This window comes from Procambarus clarkii, chromosome 22, assembly GCF_040958095.1.
Source record: "Procambarus clarkii isolate CNS0578487 chromosome 22, FALCON_Pclarkii_2.0, whole genome shotgun sequence".
Taxonomy (NCBI): domain Eukaryota; kingdom Metazoa; phylum Arthropoda; class Malacostraca; order Decapoda; family Cambaridae; genus Procambarus; species Procambarus clarkii.
Genome location: NC_091171.1, coordinates 17,364,785 through 17,380,959, shown reverse-complemented (window position 1 = coordinate 17,380,959; position 16,175 = coordinate 17,364,785). Strand labels below are relative to the sequence as shown.

The window sequence follows — 16,175 nt, the reverse complement described above, 5'->3', positions numbered from 1 at the left end:
AATATATGAGAAATAAGCTCTCCGAGTTAAGAACACTAAGGTAAACACACACTTGGCTGATGCCCCCCCCCCCCCAGACACCTCGTAGTCTAGCTTCGTTAGTGCCCCCCCCCACACACATCTTGAGGTATAGCTTCGTTAGTGCCCCCCCCACACACACATCTTGAGGTCTAGCTTCGTTAGTGCCCCCCACACACACATCTTGAGGTCTAGCTTCGTTAGTGCCCCCCTCACACATCCATCTTGAGGTCTAGCTTCGTTAGTGCCCCCCCCACACACACACCTTGAGGTCTAGCTTCGTTAGTGCCCCCCCCCACACACACACACCTTGAGGTCTAGCTTCGTTAGTGCCCCCCCCCCACACACACACCTTGAGGTCTAGCTTCGTTAGTGCCCCCCCCCCACACACACACCTTGAGGTCTAGCTTCGTTAGTGCCCCCCCACACACAACTTGAAGTCTAGCTTCGTTAGTGCCCCCCCCCACACATCTTGAGGTCTAGCTTCGTTAGTGCCCCCCACACACATCCATCTTGAGGTCTAGCTTCGTTAGTGCCCCCCACACACATCCATCTTGAGGTCTAGCTTCGTTAGTGCCCCCCACACACATCTTAAGGTCTAGCTTCGTTAGTGCCCCCCCCACACATCTTGAGGTCTAGCTTCGTTAGTGCCCCCCCCCACACATCTTGAGGTCTAGCTTCGTTAGTGCCCCCCACACACATCCATCTTGAGGTCTAGCTTCGTTAGTGCCCCCCACACACATCTTAAGGTCTAGCTTCGTTAGTGCCCCCCCCCCACACATCTTGAGGTCTAGCTTCGTTAGTGCCCCCCCCCCCACACCCATCTTGAGGTATAGCTTCGTTAGTGCCCCCCCCCCCACACAGACACCTCAAGGTCCAGCTTCTTAAGGGGTGCCCTCCCTCACCCCTTCACTACAGACACACACACACAAAAGGTCTCACATGTATCAGCCCCATAAGAGGCTGGTACATAAGCTGGAGAGACAGGCAGGAGTAACTGGCAGGGCGCTCCAGTGGATAAGGGAGTACCTAAGCAATAGGAAGCAGAGAGTTACAATGAGGGTTGAAACCCCTTATTGGCGTGAAGTCACCAGTGGAGTCCCACAGGGCTCTGTACTCGGACCTATCCTGTTTCTGATATACGTAAATGATCTCTCCGAGGGTATAGACTCATTCCTCTCAATGTTTGCTGACGACGCCAAAATTATGAGAAGGATTAAGACAGAGGATGACAGCTTAAGGCTTCAAGAAGACCTGGACAAACTAAAGGAATGCTCGAACAAATGGTTGTTACAGTTTAACCCAAGCAAATGTAATTTAATGAAGATAGGTGTAGGGAGCAGGAGACCAGATACAAGGTATCATTTGAGAGATGAAATACTTCAAGAGTCAGAGAGAGAGAAAGACCTGGGGGTTGATATCACACCAGACCTGTCTCCTGAAGCCCATATCAAGAGGATAACATCAGCGGTATATGCCAGGTTGGCTAACATAAGAACGGCCTTTAGAAACTTGTGTAAGGAATCTTTTAGAACTTTGCATACCACATATGTCAGACCAATCCTGGAGTATGCGGCTCCAGCATGGCGTCCATATCCAGTCAGGCATAAGACTAAACTGGAAAAGGTTCAAAGGTTTGCCACCAGACTAGTACCCGAACTGATGGGTATGAGCTACAAGGAGAGACTACGGGAATTAAACCTCACGTCACTGTCAGACAGAAGAGTTAGAGAGGACATGATCACCACATAAAAGATTCTCAGAGGAATTGATAGGGTAGATAAACACAGATTATTTAACACAAGGGAGCACGCGCACTAGGGGACACAGGTAGAAATTGAGTGCCCAAATGAGCCATAGAGACGTTAGAAAGATTTTTTTCAGTGTCAAAGTAGATGACAAATTGAATGTATTAGGAAGTGATGTGGTGGAGGCTGACTCCATACACAGCTTTAAGTGTAGATATGATAGAGCCCAGTAGGCTCAGGAACCTGTATATTAGTTGATTGACAGTTGAGAGGCGGGACCAAAGAGTCACAGCTCAATCCCCGCAAGCACACCTAGGTAAGTACACACCTTGAGACACCGCATGTGACCACTTCGTGGTACAACACTTACAGCCAAGTGTTCAATAGGCTGTCACGTCAAACATTCACACTAAGGCTCTAAGTAACACCGTAGTAGTAGTAGTAGTAGTAGTAGTAGTAGTAGTAGTAGTAGTAGTAGTAGCGGTGGTGGTGGATGTTGCCACGAAGAAAAACGTTGAACAATGAAGCGTGCCGAGGTGCGGGCAGCTAAGCAACGTTCCCGGACAACACCGATAAATTATTAATCACTTGCACAAGAAAACGTTATTGTGGAGAGGTGTGTGTGTGTGTGTGCGCGCGCGCGCACGCGCGAGCACACCCTCCGCCTCACACTACCCCCCTCCCTTTCCCTCCTTAAAAAAAAAAAATCAGCCAAAACAGAGAGTGAGGCCACTGACACAGCCTATATATATATATATATAACCCACATGAGTGGGAGCGGCCCGGCACCGCCCTCCTCGCCTCACCGCTACACTCTGGCCCCTCACAAGCCTGGTGCCAGACTCAACTGTATAGAAAGTTTAATCCTCGTAACCCCCCCCCTCTCTCCTCCCCCCTCCTCGGGGCGCCCTACCCCACCCCCCGCCCCCACCTCCCCCTACTCCAGTCAGTCACTCGGCACATCCCCCCCTCCCCCCCCCACACACACCTGTTGTGACATTTCACAAATACAGTGATGTCAGGTTGTTGGCATTAAATATACTCTTTACCTGCTTTTTCGGGGAAATGACATAATGTCGACTAGTTAGTTTTTTTTCTTTTTTAAAGAGGTGGCGTGATGCATTAATACAAGAGGTGTCCTGGTATGGTGCTGGGGAGCGCACGGTAAACTGTGTTGGTAGGTGAGGGCAGGATTTCTTGTCACTTCTGACCACTTGTCAGTTCCCTGACAAAAGGGAGCCAGCTTAGCTGCCAACACCCACACATCGTGTCAGCAAGGCGGACAGCCCGCCTGCTTTCATACCTCTCACTGTATTTCCCACTTCTAAACTTCACTTCACCTATGCCTCTCCTCCTCCTTTACTCACAAAAAAGTCTGGTGGGTGTGGTGGTGGAGAGGGGGTGAATTGGTGGGTGGTGGTTAGTGGGTGGTGGTGGAGGGGGGGGGGGTAGATGGGGGTTAGTGGGTGATGATGGTGGAGGGGGTCTGGTGGTTGGTTGGTGGTGGTGAGGGCGGGGGGGGGGGGGAGATTGGTGTGTGGCGGTTAGGGTTTTGGTGGGTGGTGGTGCTGGGGGCGATTGGATGGTGGTGGTGGTAGGAGTGGTAGTGGGTGGTAGCAGTAGTAGTGGGTGGCAAGTGGTAGTGGGTTGTAAGTGGTAGTGGGTGGTAAGTGGTGGTAAGTGGTGGTAGGTGGTAGTAGTAGGTGGTAGTATTGGTGGGTGGTACTGGTAGGAGACGGTAGAGGGCTGTGGAGGTTGTGCTCACCAAATCACAAACTTTATCCACAAACACCTGCACATTTGTAAATGAGCTAGTTAACAATTACCAGTACCTAAGAGCACTTGCCTAACAGTGCCAACCAACAACTGACGTCAACCTCTTCATGCCCCGCCTACTACAGCACTGTTATACCCGTTGTGTTCCAATTAACCTTCCCGTACGTTCGAATTCTTTGCCGAACGTGACCCCCTAAAGTTGTGGATGGAGGGAGTGGTCCACAGACTTCTTTCAGGTCATTCCACGTGTTGACCTCTCGTGCAGGGTTATCTTGAGGTTATCTTGAGATGATTTCGGGGCTTTAGTGTCCCGCGGCCCGGTCCTCGACCAGGCCTCCACCCCCAGGAAGCAGCCCGTGACAGCTGACTAACTCCCAGGTACCTATTTACTGCTAGGTAACAGGGGCATTCAGGATGAAAGAAACTTTGCCCATTTGTTTCTGCCTCGTGCGGGAATCGAACCCGCGCCACAGAATTACGAGTCCTGCGCGCTATCCACCAGGCTACCAGGCCCCTTTGGGTGCGGGTGTTCCCTTGTACTTCTTCGCTTCCTTTGCATTTCCAGTTTCGAAATGTCATTTAATCCTAAATTATCTTAAATTAAAGAATCATGTCTTTGTCCGCCTTGTGTATTCTCCTCAATATCTTGTATGTTGCCATCATATCTCCTCTCCTTCAGGGTAGTGGTGGTGATGTGGGTGACAACAGCCAGGGCACCCTGCATGACGGGCATGCTCACCACTACCGCATGCCACACATCCGCCTCCAACAGCTCACTACTAGTGACTACTAATGTCAAACTACCCCCCTACCCTCCCCCTGCCTACACACGCACCAGCCCATGGCTGCTTCCACTCTTATTAAGTCCACTATCATTCATAACACCACAAGCCGGATATATCACATCCCTCTTCATTTCGTTTCATTTATTTTATATACAAAAAAGGGCGGGCACAGATAAAAGAATAAATGATAAACTACGAGCGTGTTAGCCGATGGGAAGGTGGCCAAGGCACATGGTAAGTGGGTCACTCTTGTAAGCAAAGCACGGGGTGCGCCGGTCCCTCACCCGCCCGACTGTCAGTCTGTCAGTCTGTCAGTCAACCCACTGACAAACTGTCCCACTCGGTCTCTGATCCTCATCGTTTGTGGCGTTGCTGGGCGACTGTTGGCAGTGGTGTCATGCCTCGGTGCGCACTGGAGATGCGCAGCTCCAGTACTCGGCCCACATGTATAATGAAGCTAAAGAAGCACAGTGGAATACATCCAATCATGCCACTGGTTACTGGGGTGAAGGAGGGCTTCGGCCCCCACCACAACTACTCACACACTTGCTCACTCATCCTCTTCATCTCGAGCCCAAAGCATGTAACATCTATATTTACATGCTTATCTGCATACCAGATTTTATTTTACTCGGGTGGGTACAGGAGATGACTCTTGCTAGCAGATTTAGTGCCATCCCTTCCCACAGCTTATCCTAAAGCTTTATCCTAATCAATGGGATACGAACAGTCACTTTACAACCAGATCTCCAATTACTGCTGGGTGAACATGGGCGAAGAGTTAATCAAAAGAACATAAGACTTGGCGAGTAAATTCATCAAACCTAATCATAATTGGAAAGCAGCATGTCAAGGCTCTGGGAATAATGATGTCTGACGACCTGACGTTTAGGGAACATAACCAAGCAAGTCGGCCAGAAAAATGATAGGATGGATTAAGAGAACTTTCAAATTCAGGGATCCCATCACAGTGGGATCCTCACAGATGCTCACACTGTTCAAATCACTTGTGTTGTCCCGTCTTGAGTACTGCTCGACACTAGTGTTCCCCTTCAGAGCGGGGGAGATTGCTGAAGTAGAGAAATTCAGAACATACACAGCATACATAGACACGATAAAGCGTCTAAGTTATTGGGACCGTCTCAAAACTCTCAAAATGTACTCACTAGAAAGGAGACGAGAGAAAGATATCAAAGAACATATACATGGTAAAAACTGGAGAACCAGACCCCAAATTTACAGAGTAATAACAACACATTAGAGTGCGAAAGTGTTAAAGAGTAGAAGTGCCATAAGCTCGTCAAGAAAACACTGAACATTAGAGGTTCACAGTTTATCAATATCCTCCTAGAAAGTGTAAGAAATATTGCCGGCACAACATCGGACTTTTTACAAATAAAACGTATCCGGCAAGAAGTGCCTGACCAACCAGGTTGTGGGCCAGAGGGCCTCCGAGCATCGGTCTGATAGACGCATCAAATCAGAAGTCAAGCCTGGCCTCGGGCCGGGCCTGGCGAGTACAATGCTTGGTGTGGGTTTTGGCGAAATAAGCTCCAGAAAAGACACAGTCCAGGAGGGAGGTTACCTTGAGGTGCTTCCGGGGCTCAGCGTCCCCGCGGCCCGGTCGTCGACCAGGCCTCCTCTGGGACCTGATCACCAGTACTGGGGATATAACCGAAGGATGATATTCGTGCGAATTGCCTTTTATAATAAATCCGAGCCCCCCCCCCCCCCCCCCTGCTTCCTTAATTTCATAATAATATATATATATATATATATATATATATATATATATATATATATATATATATATATATATATATATATATATGTCGTACCTAGTAGCCAGAACGCACTTCTGAGCCTACTATGCAAGGCCCGATTTGCCTAATAAGCCAAGTTTTCATGAATTAATTGTTTTTCGGCTACCAAACCTACCTAACCTAACCTAACTTTTTCGGCTACCTAACCTAACCTAACCTATAAAGATAGGTTAGGTTAGGTTAGGTAGGGTTGGTTAGGTTCGGTCATATATCTATGTTAATTTTAACTCCAATAAATAAAAATTGACCTCATACATAATGAAATGGGTAGCTTTATCATTTCATAAGAAAAAAATTAGAGAAAATATATTAATTCAGGAAAACTTGGCTTATTAGGCAAATCGGGCCTTGAATAGTAGGCCTAGAAGTGCATTCTGGCTACTAGGTACGACATATATATTGACGCAGCCTCCGGTCGCTGCCAACCATGACTAATCCCTAATCTCCCCCCTCACAATTTTAGCTGCCCCATGACTGTATTACTAATGTGGTACAGCATCTCTGCCTTCCCTCAGGTAAAGGAATTTGCATATTGCAACCTTAAGTTACACCTGCCATGTCCCCCCCCCCACCCACCCCCCCACCCCCCCAAGCGCTAGGCCAAGTCTCTCTGCAGTTCATCTGCGCGTGTCTCTGTCTCTAACTCACTCTCTCTCTGTCTCTAACTCTCTCTCTCTGTCTCTGTCTCTCTCTATGTCTCTCTCTGTCTCTCTTCCTCTGCCTCTCTCTCTCTCTCTCTCTCTCTCTCTCTCTCTCTCTCTCTCTCTCTCTCTCTCTCTCCCTCTCTCCTAAACGTCCTATCGTGGTGTTGACTGAGAACGCACAAATTACTGGTCACTCCAGTATATCGTGGTCGTTGACGTGAAAAACACTGGCCCCAGTACAGAGCTCGGCACTGGCCCCAGTACAGAGCCCGGCACTGGCCCCAGTACAGAGCCCGGCACTGGCCCCAGTACAGAGCCCGGTACTGGCCCCAGTACAGAGCCCGGCACTGGCCCCAGTACAGAGCCCGGTACTGGCCCCAGTACAGAGCCCGGTACTGGTCCCAGTACAGAGCCCGGCACTGGCCCCAGTACAGAGCCCGGCACTGGCCCCAGTACAGAGCCCGGTACTGGCCCCAGTACAGAGCCCGGTACTGGCCCCAGTACAGAGCCCGGCACTGGCCCCAGTACAGAGCCCGGTACTGGCCCCAGTACAGAGCCCGGTACTGGCCCCAGTACAGAGCCCGGTACTGGCCCCAGTACAGAGCCCGGTACTGGCCCCAGTACAGAGCCCGGTACTGGCCCCAGTACAGAGCCCGGTACTGGCCCCAGTACAGAGCCCGGTACTGGCCCCAGTACAGAGCCCGGTACTGGCCCCAGTACAGAGCCCGGTACTGGCCCCAGTACAGAGCCCGGTACTGGCCCCAGTACAGAGCCCGGTACTGGCTCCAGTACAGAGCCCGGTACTGGCCCCAGTACAGAGCCCGGTACTGGCCCCAGTACAGAGCCCGGTACTGGCCCCAGTACAGAGCCCGGTACTGGTCCCAGTACAGAGCCCGGCACTGGCCCCAGTACAGAGCCTGGCACTGGCCCCAGTACAGAGCCAGGCACTGGCCCCAGTACAGAGCCCGGTACTTGCCCCAGTACAGAGCCCGGTATTGGCCCCAGTACAGAGCCCGGTACTGGCCCCAGTACAGAGCCCGGTACTGGCCCCAGTACAGAGCCCGGTACTGGCCCCAGTACAGAGCCCGGTACTGGCCCCAGTACAGAGCCCGGTACTGGCCCCAGTACAGAGCCCGGTACTGGCCCCAGTACAGAGCCTGGCACTGGCCCCAGTACAGAGCCAGGCACTGGCCCCAGTACAGAGCCCGGTACTTGCCCCAGTACAGAGCCCGGTATTGGCCCCAGTACAGAGCCCGGTATTGGCCCCAGTACAGAGCCCGGTACTGGCCCCAGTACAGAGCCCGGTACTGGCCCCAGTACAGAGCCCGGTACTGGCCCCAGTACAGAGCCCGGTACTAGCCCCAGTACAGAGCCCGGTACTGGCCCCAGTACAGAGCCCGGTACTGGCCCCAGTACAGAGCCCGGTACTGGCCCCAGTACAGAGCCCGGTACTGGCCCCAGTACAGAGCCCGGTACTAGCCCCAGTACAGAGCCTGGCACTGGCCCCAGTACAGAGCCCGGTACTAGCCCCAGTACAGAGCCTGTGCGGTACACTACTAAATAGCATAACACCCAACACCAGTTTCTGCGGACGCCATATTTTCTGGCTTTCAACTGCGCCATGATCCAGTTACAGTCTGTTTCACAGGAACTTCGACCTTCCTAAACAGTCTCTCGTGCAGAACTATCGTATGTGCTATTGGCCTGCGCGGGGCTCGAACCCTGGAGCTTCCATTCCAGTCGCTCTAGCTAGAGAAACCTGTCACACAGAACAACCGTTCAGTAAGCGCTCTCAGATTAAAACACAAACTACCATCAAGTGCGTTCATTTGTATTGCGTTCACCTGTACCTTGTAGGGTACAAGTAGTTCGTCGACAAGCAAAAGTGTGCGCCTTCCGCGTACTATGCTGACTACTGATCAATATCTATGCTGACTACTGATCAATATCTTTGTATTCAGAGAACGAGCGGAGGGGGATTACACCTGTAAAATAGCATTACCACAGCCAACCCCAAGTTGTGGGTGTCCACCGTCAACCCCCGTCCCAAGTTGTGGGTGTCCACCGTCAACCCCCGTCCCAAGTTGTGGGTGTCCACCGTCAACCCCCGTCCCAAGTGGTGGGTGTCCACCGTCAACCCCCGTCCCAAGTGGTGGGTGTCCACCGTCAACCCCCGTCCCAAGTTGTGGGTGTCCACCGTCAACCCCCGTCCCAAGTGGTGGGTGTCCACCGTCAACCCCCCCCCAAGTTGTGGGTGTCCACCGTCAACCCCCGTCCCAAGTTGTGGGTGTCCACCGTCAACCCCCCCCCCAAGTTGTGGGTGTCCACCGTCAACCCCCGTCCCAAGTTGTGGGTGTCCACCGTCAACCCCCACAAGCTGTGGGTGTCCACCGTCAACCCCCACAAGCTGTGGGTGTCCACCGTCAACCCCCACAAGCTGTGGGTGTCCACCGTCAACCCCCACAAGCTGTGGGTGTCCACCGTCAACCCCCGTCCCAACCTGTGGGTGTCCACCGTCAACCCCCGTCCCAACCTGTGGGTGTCCACCGTCAACCCCCCCCCCCAAGCTGTGGGTGTCCACCGTCAACCCCCCCCAAGCTGTGGGTGTCCACCGTCAACCCCCCCCCAAGCTGTGGGTGTCCACCGTCAACCCCCCCCAAGCTGTGGGTGTCCACCGTCAACCCCCCCCAAGCTGTGGGTGTCCACCGTCAACCCCCACAAGCTGTGGGTGTCCACCGTCAACCCCCACAAGCTGTGGGTGTCCACCGTCAACCCCCACAAGCTGTGGGTGTCCACCGTCAACCCCCGTCCCAACCTGTGGGTGTCCACCGTCAACCCCCGTCCCAACCTGTGGGTGTCCACCGTCAACCCCCGTCCCAAGTTGTGGGTGTCCACCGTCAACCCCCGTCCCAAGTTGTGGGTGTCCACCGTCAACCCCCGTCCCAAGTTGTGGGTGTCCACCGTCAACCCCCGTCCCAAGTTGTGGGTGTCCACCGTCAACCCCCGTCCCAAGTTGTGGGTGTCCACCGTCAACCCCCCCCAAGCTGTGGGTGTCCACCGTCCCCCCCCCCCAAGCTGTGGTATCTGGCGGCTCAGAGGTGTAAAGAAAAACCCAAAAAACAAAAGTTTTTAAAGCTTTTGCAGTTAGCTTTATTTGTCAGATTAGGTGAACAGCGTTACCAGGAGACGGTGAGTAACGACAGATGGTAACCCAGGTGAACAGCGTTACCAGGAGACGGTGAGTAACGACAGAGGGTAACCCAGGTGAACAGCGTTACCAGGAGACGGTGAGTAACGACAGAGGGTAACCCAGGTGAACAGCGTTACCAGGAGACGGTGAGTAACGACAGAGGGTAACCCAGGTGAACAGCGTTACCAGGAGACGGTGAGTAACGACAGAGGGTAACCCAGGTGAACAGCGTTACCAGGAGACGGTGAGTAACGACAGAGGGTAACCCAGGTGAACAGCGTTACCAGGAGACGGTGAGTAACGACAGAGGGTAACCCAGGTGAACAGCGTTACCAGGAGACGGTGAGTAACGACAGAGGGTAACCCAGGTGAACAGCGTTACCAGGAGACGGTCAGTAACGACAGAGGGTAACCCAGGTGAACAGCGTTACCAGGAGACGGTGAGTAACGACAGAGGGTAACCCAGGTGAACAGCGTTACCAGGAGACGGTCAGTAACGACAGAGGGTAACCCAGGTGAACAGCGTTACCAGGAGACGGTCAGTAACGACAGAGGGTAACCCAGGTGAACAGCGTTACCAGGAGACGGTCAGTAACGACAGATGGTAACCCAGGTGATCAGCGTTACCAGGAGACGGTGAGTAACGACAGAGGGTAACCCAGGTGAACAGAGTTACCAGGTAGTAAGGATGAGGCCCTTACGGTCCAGCCACAGTATTCACATATGACCTTTCGCTCACTCCACTTTCTCCACGGGTCACTCTACACACGCACCTCACGCACGCACACACGCACACGAGCGCACGCACGCACGCAAGGTCATGGCTTGCCTCGAATGTTCTCAGTCAAAAAATATCAAAAAAAAATATTCAGGTCAAACCTTGTTCTATTTATACGTTAACCTAAAACAAGCATATGTATATATATATATATTATATATATATAATTATATATATATATTTATACTGTATATATGTATATTATATATAATATAAATATAATGAGTGATGCATTAATATACTTTCGTATATTAATACATATTCAGAAGGAATGAGGATGTATTCATTCATGTACATCTTCATATATATACTTCAATCCTTCTGAAGATGCATTAATATACGAAAGTACCCAAGGAAATTACTGTTTCAACTCTTCCTCCGTGGTCTGACACTGTCACATTTTTCATCACGTTAATTTTCGTGATTTACACACACACAATTATTATTATTATTATATATATATATATATATATATATATATATATATATATATATATATATATATATATATATATATATATATATGTCGTACCTAATAGCCAGAACGCACTTCTCAGCCTACTATTCAAGGCCCGATTTGCCTAATAAGCCAAGTTTTCATGAATTAATGTTTTTTCGTCTACCTAACCTACCTAACCTAACCTAACCTAGATTTTTTTGGCTACCTAACCTAACCTTACCTATAAATATAGGTTAGGTTAGGTTAGGTAGGGTTGGTTAGGTTCGGTCATATATCTACGTTAATTTTAACTCCAATAAAAAAAAATTGACCTCATACATAGAGAAAAGGGTTGCTTTATCATTTCATAAGAAAAAAAATTATAGTAAATATATTAATTCAGGAAAACTTGGCTTATTAGGCAAATCGGGCCTTGAATAGTAGGCTGAGAAGTGAGTTCTGGCTGCTAGGTACGACATATATATATATATATATATATATATATATATATATATATATATATATATATATATATATATATATATATATATATATATATATATATTATATATACATATATATATAACTGTCAAACGTGTTTCAATTCTGAATCTCCATGGATATTTGTATCCAAAAACGGATTCTCGCTATTACCGATTCTCTCCCTCGTCCTCCTCCTCTTCGTCCAGAATGATTGGGATTGCTAGCTGCAACCATATTGTACCAGCGTATAGATTCACTGATTTGTTGTTGTCTCCTCCTCTCCTCAGTAACCTTGTAAGCCTTCTTGTTTGAGAAGCTGTTCACTTGAGACAGTTAAGCAAGTCCCAGCTGTGTCTGGGTACAAGTGACAGGATGAATAGCCCAGCGGGTTTTCTTCCTATTGGGGGGTGGGGTGTTGTATATACTGCCATTGCGGTATGACCTCTCACAGGATGGGTACTGGCGCTGTCCAATAAACTCGCCCCTCGGGGCAAAATTTTAAATCTGTCAAACTTGTGTGAGCTAGGCGAGAGCTGAGGCCACCTGGTGTCGGCGTGTGGCACCTGGGCAGGCTGGGGCAGTGAACAACGAGTGCCTTGTTTGGAAGGGGCGTCCAACACTATACCAGAGGCTTCCAACACCATACCAGAGGTCTCCAACACCATACCAGAGGTCTCCAACACCATACCAGAGGCCTCCAACACCATACCAGAGGCTTCCAACACCATACCAGAGGTCTCCAACACCATACCAGAGACCTCCAACACCATACCAGAGACCTCCAACACCATACCAGAGGCCTCCAACACCATACCAGAGGCCTCCAACACCATACCAGAGACCAACACCATACCAGAGACCTCCAACACCATACCAGAGGCCTCCAACACCATACCAGAGGCCTCCAACACCATACCAGAGGTCTCCAACACCATACCAGAGGCCTCCAACACCATACCAGAGGTCTCCAACACCATACCAGAGGCCTCCAACACCATACCAGAGGCCTCCAACACCATACCAGAGGCCTCCAACACCATACCAGAGGCCTCCAACACCATACCAGAGGCCTCCAACACCATACCAGAGGCCTCCAACACACTCGGCAAACTATCATCGGCGTCCTCGACGATCTGCCTGAAGACCTTCTTGGTTGTGTACCTAACATTCATCTACAGTGGCCTGAACCAAAATATGACGTCCAACACCGTCTCGGGTAAGGGAGTGTCTTCTTCGCTAGGTATAGCCACATTGCGCCCATCATAGCATAGGTGTCTAATAGCACTATATCAAAGGCGTCCAATAGAAGAGTCATGCTGGAATTCTCATGGAAAATGACAAGGAGGTTTGCGAGGAACTCAACAAAAGATTTCAGGTGGTCTTTACAAAGGAACTAACATGGAGACCAGAGATGAAACGCCAGAGGAAACACTGGACGACAGCAGTAAATGTGGAAGGGGTTAACAAATACTTGTAGGAACTATATGCAACCAAATTAATAAGACAAGAGTTAATATTACCTCGGCTGATGAGGGAGTCTTTAGAAGTACTTCTGTTACCCGTTTCCTGGTGTTCCCAATCCATTCCCTTGAGCGGATCTCCTCCCAGAGGACAAGTTGACTGAGGAAACTGAACCTCACAACATTAGAGGTAGGAAGACAAAACGAGGGGACATCATCGCAACATACAAGATACTGAAGAGTACTGATAATGTGGACAAGGCTTGTTTCTTTAGTGTGAGAGAGAGTAGAATAAAAAGGACATAATTGTTAGCAGGAAATGCAAATGAGTCGGATAAAAGTAATGAAGTTCTCGAACCCGGAACGGACGCTTAACAAGGGGAATGCACTGTAAGAAGAAGCTGTGTAAGCCACCTCCAGATTCAACGGATTCAACAAAGAATCAGAACGCCAGAGTCAAGAATAGTTAAAACCATTGGGCAACAGGTACATCGAGGCTGGTAGGTGGGGGCATAAAGTGCTAAACCTCACGCCCCCGTAGTCACTGATAGGCAAGCACAGTCACCACCACCACCACCAGCCCACAGTCATCACCACCACCACCACCAGCCCACAGGCATCACCACCACCACCACCAGCCCACAGTCATCACCACCACCACCACCAGCCCACAGGCATCACCACCACCACCACCAGCCCTCAGGCATCACCACCACCACCACCACCAGCCCACAGGCATCACCACCACCAGTTCACAGTCATCACCACCACCAGCTCACAGTCATCACCACCACCAGCCCACAGTCATCACCACCACCACCACCACCACCAGCTCTCAGGCATCACCACCACCAGCTCACAGTCACCACCACCACCAGCCCAGTCACCACCACCACCAGCCCAGTCACCACCACCACCAGCCCACAGTCACCACCACCACCACCACCAGCCCACAGTCATCACCACCACCACCACCACCAGCCCACAGGCATCACCACCACCAGCCCACAGGCATCACCACCACCAGCCCACAGTCACCACCACCACCAGCCCACAGTCATCACCACCACCAGCCCACAGTCACCACCACCACCACCACCACCAGCCCACAGGCATCACCACCACCAGCCCACAGGCATCACCACCACCAGCCCACAGTCATCACCACCACCAGCCCACAGTCACCACCATTACCACCACCAGCTCACAGTCATCACCACCACCAGCCCACAGTCACCACCACCACCAGCCCACAGTCATCACCACCACCAGCCCACAGTCACCACCATTACCACCACCAGCTCACAGTCACCACCACCACCAGCCCACAGTCACCACCATTACCACCACCAGCCCACAGTCATCACCACCACCAGCCCACAGTCACCACCACCACCAGCCCACAGTCACCACCACCACCAGCCCACAGTCACCACCATTACCACCACCAGCTCACAGTCATCACCACCACCAGCCCACAGTCACCACCACCACCAGCCCACAGTCACCACCACCACCAGCCCACAGTCACCACCACCACCAGCCCACAGTCATCACCACTACCAGCCCACAGTCATCACCACTACCACCACCAGCAGCAGCTTACATCCGGTGCAGGGAGATGGTCGGCTTCGGATAACATCCGTTGGAAACGCGATAACTCCCTCCAGAGTACACCTGCTCCTCGCCCCCCCCCTCCCTACACCTGCTCCTCGTCCCCCCTCCCTACATCTGCTCCTCGCCCCCTCCCCCCTACACATGTTCCTCGCCCCTCTCCTACACCTGCTCCTCGTCCCCCCTCCCTACACCTGCTCCTCGCCCCCCCTCCCTACACCTGCTCCTCGTCCCCCTTCCCTACACCTGCTCCTCGCCCCTCCCCTCCCTACACCTGCTCCTCGTCCCCCCTCCCTACACCTGCTCCTCGCCCCCCCTCCCTACACCTGCTCCTCGTCCCCCTTCCCTACACCTGCTCCTCGCCCCTCCCCTCCCTACACCTGCTCCTCGCCCCTCCCCTCCCTACACCTGCTCCTCGCCCCCTCCCCTCCCTACACCTGCTCCTCGCCCCCCCTCCCTACACCTGCTCCTCGCCCCTCCCCTCCCTACACCTGCTCCTCGTCCCCCCTCCCTACACCTGCTCCTCGCCCCCCCCCTCCCTACACCTGCTCCTCGCCCCCCCCCCTCCCTACACCTGCTCCTCGTCCCCCTTCCCTACACCTGCTCCTCGCCCCTCCCCTCCCTACACCTGCTCCTCGCCCCTCCCCTCCCTACACCTGCTCCTCGCCCCCTCCCCTCCCTACACCTGCTCCTCGCCCCCCCTCCCTACACCTGCTCCTCGTCCCCCCTCCCTACACCTGCTCCTCGCCCCCCCTCCCTACACCTGCTCCTCGCCCCCCCTCCCTACACCTGCTCCTTCACCCTCTTAAGTATGTATGACATTCGTCTTAAACCAGCATAAAATAGAGCCAACTAAAATACACAATAGACTTTATTTTCACAAATAACGATGTCAGGTCATTAGATCTAACCTCACAACCTAATTAGAGTTCACACGAGCACGGATAACTGTGCACTTAGTCCTAAAGCCCAGGAGGAGGAAGAGGAGGAGGAGGAGGAGGAGGAGGAGGAGGAGGAGGAGGAGGAAGAAGAGAATTCAGCTTATTCAATTTCAATAACAGACAGACTAACTGGTAACTAATAAACCAAGACCTCGCAAAAAATAAGCTGGGAAAACCAGCTTGAAATTCAAACCTAAACCAATGCCTCGGAAAAAAAAATAGGCTCAGGAGCTCTAGAAATATGGTGAGGCCTCTCAATATTCCCCTCAGTGAGGTCAGAGATTCACAATGGAACGAGAACGGCGTTACCTCTATAGGCGAAGAACAACTGTTGAACAACATGAACGCCCTATACGCACCCTATCTCAAGAACGACAAGAGAGGCTATGTTGAAAAAATAGAAATTATTGAACTAAAGCTACAAGAATCGTATAAAATCCAGGAGAGTCAGAGACAGCAAAAGGCCATCGGTGAGA

The 16,175-nt window shown here is 51.6% G+C and overlaps 1 protein-coding gene across 6 annotated transcripts in view; it reads right to left on the bottom strand.

The window, feature by feature from the left end:
* for (cGMP-dependent protein kinase for) overlaps nucleotides 1-16,175 on the bottom strand; it is a 579,799-nt gene that overhangs the window by 542,952 nt on the left and 20,672 nt on the right. For 2 of the 6 annotated variants that reach the window (XM_069329497.1, XM_069329494.1), the window contains exon 1: nucleotides 2,534-2,578. The exons of the other annotated variants lie outside the window; for them this stretch is intronic. The gene's annotated coding sequence lies outside the window, so the exon portion shown is untranslated. Of the gene's footprint in view, nucleotides 1-2,533; nucleotides 2,579-16,175 lie in introns of those variants that run through there. 6 annotated transcript variants of the gene reach the window in all.